We start from the raw sequence: 6,878 nt of genomic DNA, 5'->3' as shown, positions 1-6,878 counted from the left end.
ATCAATCTTATCTTCCTCCTAATTTACAAGTTCCAAGAAAATAAACTTGCTAGCTTTTACTGGCACTTGGCATCAACTAAAAATTACTCGGCATCTACTAACTTGCTTGGCATCCACTAGAATTTTCTTTCTTTTTGCTTGACTTGCATTAACTTTTCTTGGCACCTACTATCAACTTGGTCAAGCTTGGCAAATGAACTTTGCTTAACTTTATTCTTTAGAACTTTCTAAATGTAGCCTGTCATTAAATAACCTCAAGTAGATCATCAATACATTATGTTATCACTATCTTAACTAATTCATGCACTTTAATACATAATCACAACTCAACCTTTCCTCTAGGCACTTTTGTTACATCTTGTTGATCAAATCCTCCTCATCAATAAACTAAGTGATAGTACTTGAAACATATAAGCAATTTTCTTACCAACATGTAGCAAGTTTGACATCTGTGACAAAACAATGATTGAAACACGTAGTCTTCCTCAACAATCTTTCTACTCAAATGATATTTTCAATCAGATATCAACATACAATTGGCCCAGTAGTCTTCTATGGCGGTGATATGTTTAATCACACTTCCAATTTGAAGAACATCTCTTGCATACCCATTTGGATCAAACATAGGTCTAAAGACCTCATACATCTCCAACTTGTATTTCATCTTGAACACTTTTAGCATGTTCTTTACATCCAAATGAAACTCACAACTAAAGTCTCCCACCTTCATAGGGAACTTGTAACCTTTCTTCTTTGAACTCCCACTCAGCACATTCACTTGAATCGCTTGCCTCACAATCTCGATCAACACAATCATATCACTTGGATATCTCGATAGCTTCAAGGGGAATCCATCGAAAGCTGCGAGATGCAAATATGAAAATGATGAGAATTGAATGAAAAAGCTCCCAAACTAACTAATAGTTGTCATAGCTTCAAGGTTGAATCTCCTTTCTAAGCATTCCTCTAGCTCCCTGCAAATTCTCATGGTAAATGCATCATTAACTCTCACATACTTTGCATAACTATTTTCTAATAGTAAACATGTGTAGAACTCATAAGATTTCACATCATCAAGAAATTTTTCCACCCTTGGGAGGCCTAGCCATAATTGCAGAGAAGCTAACATGTAAGTGAAGAAAGAAGACATATAGAATGTGTTATAGAATTTTGTGGCACCAAGATCATTGGACAAATTCTCGCTTACCTCATAAGCTCAATCAATATATTGGGTATTGGAACAAATAAATTACACCAAGAAGAAATATTGATCAAAAAAGTTTAAAGCTTCTACCTCACCTTTCAATCTGTGCAAGAGGATCATGATGTCAACAATCTCAAGTTTGAGATTAGTTCCATATAGAGTTTTAGGGACCTTACTCTTGGTGCTCTGTGGCTTTTGGAACAATGATCACATGATCTCCTTTCTCCAAATCATCTTCTTCATGAAGAATTTAGAAATGACACCTCCAAATGTTAAATATGAGAATTCCTCTTGCTTAGGAACTCAGAGGCAATTTACCACCATTTTCCTATCAATAGAAAACAATATTGTGTTATCTAGCAATACAATCTACCTGGTATCTAGATTATAATGGTTTATACATTCATAAATTAGTTCAAGAGCTTGGACTAAAATTAGAAAGCTAGTTGCCTCAAATAGCTTGCATCCTCAAAGCTTCTTAGTAATGGGATGGATTGGCTCTGATCTCACTCTCCTTTGAAAATCTTGTATTTCAAAGAAGTGAAGAGAAGTGTCCATGAAATTCTATAGTGAAGAATTAATTTCAATCAACCTATCGAAACCTATGAATTTAGTTGTCATTCTATTTGAGAATGAATTTCAAAATCCAAAAAAGAAAAGGATAACAAATACACAGATATAACAAAATAACTGTTCAAGAAAGAGCGGTAATTTTGCACTATTCATGCCTCCATCTATGTAGGAGATTCAATCCATCTGTTAATTTTTAGAATCCATGCCACAGAAATGAATTCAAGGAGAGGTCCGTTGAAGTAGTAAATATGTGATTTTAATAGACATCTTAGTGTGTTTTCACATTTCTATTGGCTTAATGGTAATTTTATATCCTTTCACACTCATTTTCTTGTTTCCCATTAAGTTTAGAAAGTCGCAAATAGAATACTTCGTAAGAGAAAACCCACTGAGTCAAATTTTTCTTTAGTAACTTTTTCCCACCATAGTTAAGATACTCCTATTGTAATCTTTGGAATTTTTGCACACATTTCGTAGTTCCAATCTACTTCTAAGTTTAATTTTCTTTAAAATTCAGGAAATTGTCCTCATGGGTTGAAAACCCATTGAGGAGAAGACAATTCCATTTCTCTACCCAGGCTTCCATCTTACTTCACCTTTTTTTTATGGTTACCTTTGGGTTCAGGAAAGTATAAAGTGAGTGTGAAAATCCATTAGGGGCCCACACTTTTTTAATTTCCTTTGGAATTTCCTTTCATGAAAAAATCAACTTCATGGGTAGAAAACCTGTCAAAGAGAAGTTGATTTTGAGTTTTCCACCTAGAATGACTATTGGAGCCATGATGGATCTTGGATACTCCTCGAGGTAGATAATCATTAAGGGAAATGGAAATTATCATAAATTACTTCACTACCACCTTATTTTGACCCGTATGCATCATGTAAAATTCTTTGTGGAAAATCGTCTTCATGGGTTGAAAAACTGTCGAGAAGAAGACAAAATTTGGATTTCTGCAGGCTTCTATTTTCATTGAGTAAACAACAAATCATAAGTAGAATAACTTTAAAAAATGATATTTGCATGAGAAATGTGAATTTCCATCAGATTAGGTGCTAAGCTACCCACAAAATCCCAACTTTGAAAAGGAGAACCACCCAACTGTGAAATGTAGGGAAGGGGAGAATGGAAAATCTAATTAAAACTCATTCCAAATAGGGGGCTTAGATCTAGACTTGAATACCACAAATTTCCACTATATTAATCAGATAGAAGAAGAAAAGTGGGTGCAACAGGAGGATATGTATGTGAAGAACCAATTTGAGTACTATGTTTTGAATCCAAGAAGATGTTCGTCTAGCTACTGAGAACATCTTTTCAAACTTGGGGTGTCTAATGCAGGAGCATCCTTGTTTGGCTAGAAATCCTACATGTTGGTATGGTTTGACCTTGGAATGAAGTGTGAATCAATTGATATTGAGTTGGTTTGGTTGTTGTGTTAACTGAGTGACTCGATTAATGAAGATGTTAAATGATGCTTGGGGAACTCAACAGATACTAGGAGCTCAGTTTGCACTGGGAACTCGGTAGTAGTGTTTCCCGAATAGCTTGATTGATGATGGGGCTTGGTTGCTTCTGAAGACTTGGCACATGCTTGTGCTCAGTTAGTGAAGAAACTCAATTATATCTCTTAGAATGCTAGCACTCAACATGGTTTTCTCTAACACTCGATTTGGTCTTGGTTCCTATGGTTCTCGATTAGTGAGCCAACTTTTGGCATTTAATTTATGTATGGGTATTTAATTTGTGTTGCAGTCGACTTGTGGATTGCATGGACATTTAATGTAAGGGTTTATTTTAATTTGTAATGGCTAGGTCAACTTGTGGCTTAGTTGGATATAAGTAGGGGTGCTTTGTGGAGTCTTAACAAATGAGATTGTAGATCATCGAGCTTGGAGAAGAGGATGAGGTGTAGGAGATAACATTGAAGGGCTAGTAGCTAGGAGATTGCTTAGTGGGCTTGTGAGCACAATTTGAGATTTCCTTGAGGTTTTCTACCAAAGTGTGGATCTTGACTAGATGGGATTAGTATGGAGTTGGATCTTGAGGGATCTAGCATAATTTTTTTGTAATTGTTATTGTATTTGGCCCTAACCCAAAAGGCCTTACAGTCGAGCGTATTGCCTATAAAAAGTTGTTTTATGAATAGAGAGTTGCATTGGGTATCGGATCTTGCATTTGTTTATCTTGTTGTTGTGTGTCTATTGTGTGGTTATTTGTAGGGATCTAGATTACCTCTAGCATGGGTACCCTTGGATTTTGGCTACATCATGTAACATGTAAATGACCTCCAAGTGTGGGACTTACACTATGAGGCTGAAACTCTAAAGAAGGTTAGCTTGCTTACTATCAAGGTGCACCTAAACTACAACTTTGAGGGAAAAGGAAGAAGGAATATAGAAATTAAAAATGTAGAAAGGGAAAGGGGGGTTATGCACCAAGATAGAACTATGGTTGCAACTCTTCCTATGGCTGAACAAAATATTAATGAAAACCTAAAATACATAGATCTCAATTCTATTCTATTTCCTAAGAATTCACATGCAAGTTTGGAATTGATTAAATGCTAAAAGGAAGGATATTTTCACAATACAACAATTTTCAATAGATTAAACACAACATATAACTCTAAGAAGTAGGAAAGAAATATTCAATACAAGGCAAAATACATGCACAAATCATGATTGGCAAGAAGAGGTAAAAGTAGGAATGTCATTAATGGAAGGCAAAAGGAATACAATCACAAAGCATAATGCTACTACAAAAATACAATAGAGAAGAACCCAAAAAACATATTTACAACTGTATTTTAAAGAGTTCGAGCATAACTTTGATTTGACTATGGAGTTGAAACCCCAACCAAGGTGAAGTTGAGTTGTAGAGGAAGCAATAACTAAAGAGTCAGAGTGAAATCTAATTATGAAGTGCAATCTATTGCTTAAAGTGGTAGGAAAGAACAAAACAAATGCACTTAGTCGTAAAAGAGATCAAATCACCAAAGATTTGATCATTACATGCATTAAAGAAGTACAAAGGGCATTAGCGTCATGCTAACAAGGCTCAAGAAGTTGCTTTGCAATAAAGAACAAGCCTTAGTAGCATGTCATGGCCATAAGAAGCTGATTCATGCTACTGGTAGAAAAAACTATGTGGAGGGATAACACAATGTGTTATCTTCCCACAAAATGCAAGCTTGACTGCATGGGGGGGGGGGGGATCTGATTTCCTCAAAAATAAATATTGATCGTCAATGAAGATCTTCCTTTCAAAATAGATGGCTTGGATGCTACAAGAATCTCTCCAACAAGAGATTAAGTCACCACCATCAATGCAAATTTCCCCTTGAGATGAACAACCCAGATGCAACTAAGAAACTCCTCCCAATGAAGGATTAAGTCATAGTTGTCAATCAAGATCCTTCCTTTGAAATGGATAGCTAAGATGTTGTGGGAAATCTCCAAGATGCACTAGATTCAATGATTGTGGCATCACAAGAGGCCGAAGTAGAGATGTGAAAACATGAGAGTCATCAGATTTAGAAATCTCAGCAAAGAAGGAAGCGAATAACATGAAAGGTGGGACTTCCACCACATAGTGCAATTCTGGGCTATGGAACTTTGCAAAAAAATTACAGTATGGAGAAACATTGGAATGGAGACATGTGGCACCATGATGTTGGACAACAAGCTAAGTCAACCACCTGTGTAGACCCAAAAATATGACAAATATAATGCGAGAAGTGGGACTCTCTGCCATGTGGTGCAATTTTGATTATGGAGCATCAAAGAAGCACTTTAGCATGAAGAAATGTCAGAATGAAGATGTGTGGTAGCATCTTGTGTTCTTATGACGATGAGTAGATATCACATGACATGGGAGTCATCAATGTATTTTGATGTTTGACAAAATTGACCATAATCTTTTAATCTTTCGTTGAATCTTCGTTGTTTATTTGTGCATGTGCATATTGGGTTGACTTAAATGTTGGAGATGGAACATGACCATCCGAAGACACATGACACATTTCATGTTCTAGAGCATTGAAGAAGCATTACAACATAAAGAAATGCCAGAATGAATATGCATGGCAACATCTCATGTTTTTGTAAAACCCCACTGAGCCAAACACAAAGACATGACAACCGTTGATCTCATTTGCATACGTATGAAACCCTGGACCTAGCCAACTACTAACATGGAAGTACATGGACCAATCACAAACAACAAAACCCTATCACTAGCAAATCAACAGAAGCTGAAATGACACACATGGGCGAATTAGCATCGATATAACTCTACTAATCGTGGACCCACAAGAGCCAACTCAAAAAATCATGTTATCCCTTTGCAAGGAATCCAACACACTAAAGATGTCTCAAATTAGATATCACTTCTGGGTTGAATTTGGGTGAAAATAGTCAACAATAACCCAAATTGTAAACACAACCCTAACCTCATCGTGACCTAAACCATTATCGCAACCCTAATCAAAATAAAAATTGTAACTTTTAACCATAAAATAAAGTATATTCCCAATCTTGACATCAACCCTAACCCTACTCAAAATAATAGCTCTTACCATAATACTAACCAATTTGTAACCCCTTACATAACCATAATTATAACCCTAACCCCAACCCTAAACCTAAACCTTATTGTCAAGCCTAATCCCAACCCTAACTCTAACTCTATCATAACCCAAACAATAAACTCTACTCCTAAATAAGATTGTAGCTAAAACTCTAAACCTAACTATGGCATTATGGTTACAAGAGAGTGTTGTACTTGTATTAGGGTTAGAGATTAATACAACACTTATACAAACATGTCTTAAGATTTCAATTGTATTTTTTATATAAAATATTGTGGCACCTATGTTGGGACTTAATTCTTCTTCCAATAAAAATAAATAAATAAACTGTTTAGAACTTAAAACTCAATTTCTTTTTAGAATAATTTGAAATAGAAAGTAGAAAAAAAGTAGCTATAAGAAAGTGTTTTGTTGGAAAGTGCATCTAAATTTTAGAAATAGCATTTAAAAATACTTATCTTAGAAATATAAACATTAGTAACATGTAAAGTACAACTTAATGCTTATAATTG

The sequence above is a fragment of the Cupressus sempervirens genome, chromosome 11, assembly GCF_028749045.1.
Source record: "Cupressus sempervirens isolate cs-2001-9-10 chromosome 11, ASM2874904v1, whole genome shotgun sequence".
NCBI classification, from domain to species: Eukaryota; Viridiplantae; Streptophyta; class Pinopsida; order Cupressales; family Cupressaceae; genus Cupressus; species Cupressus sempervirens.
Note: the sequence above shows the minus strand (reverse complement) of the source record.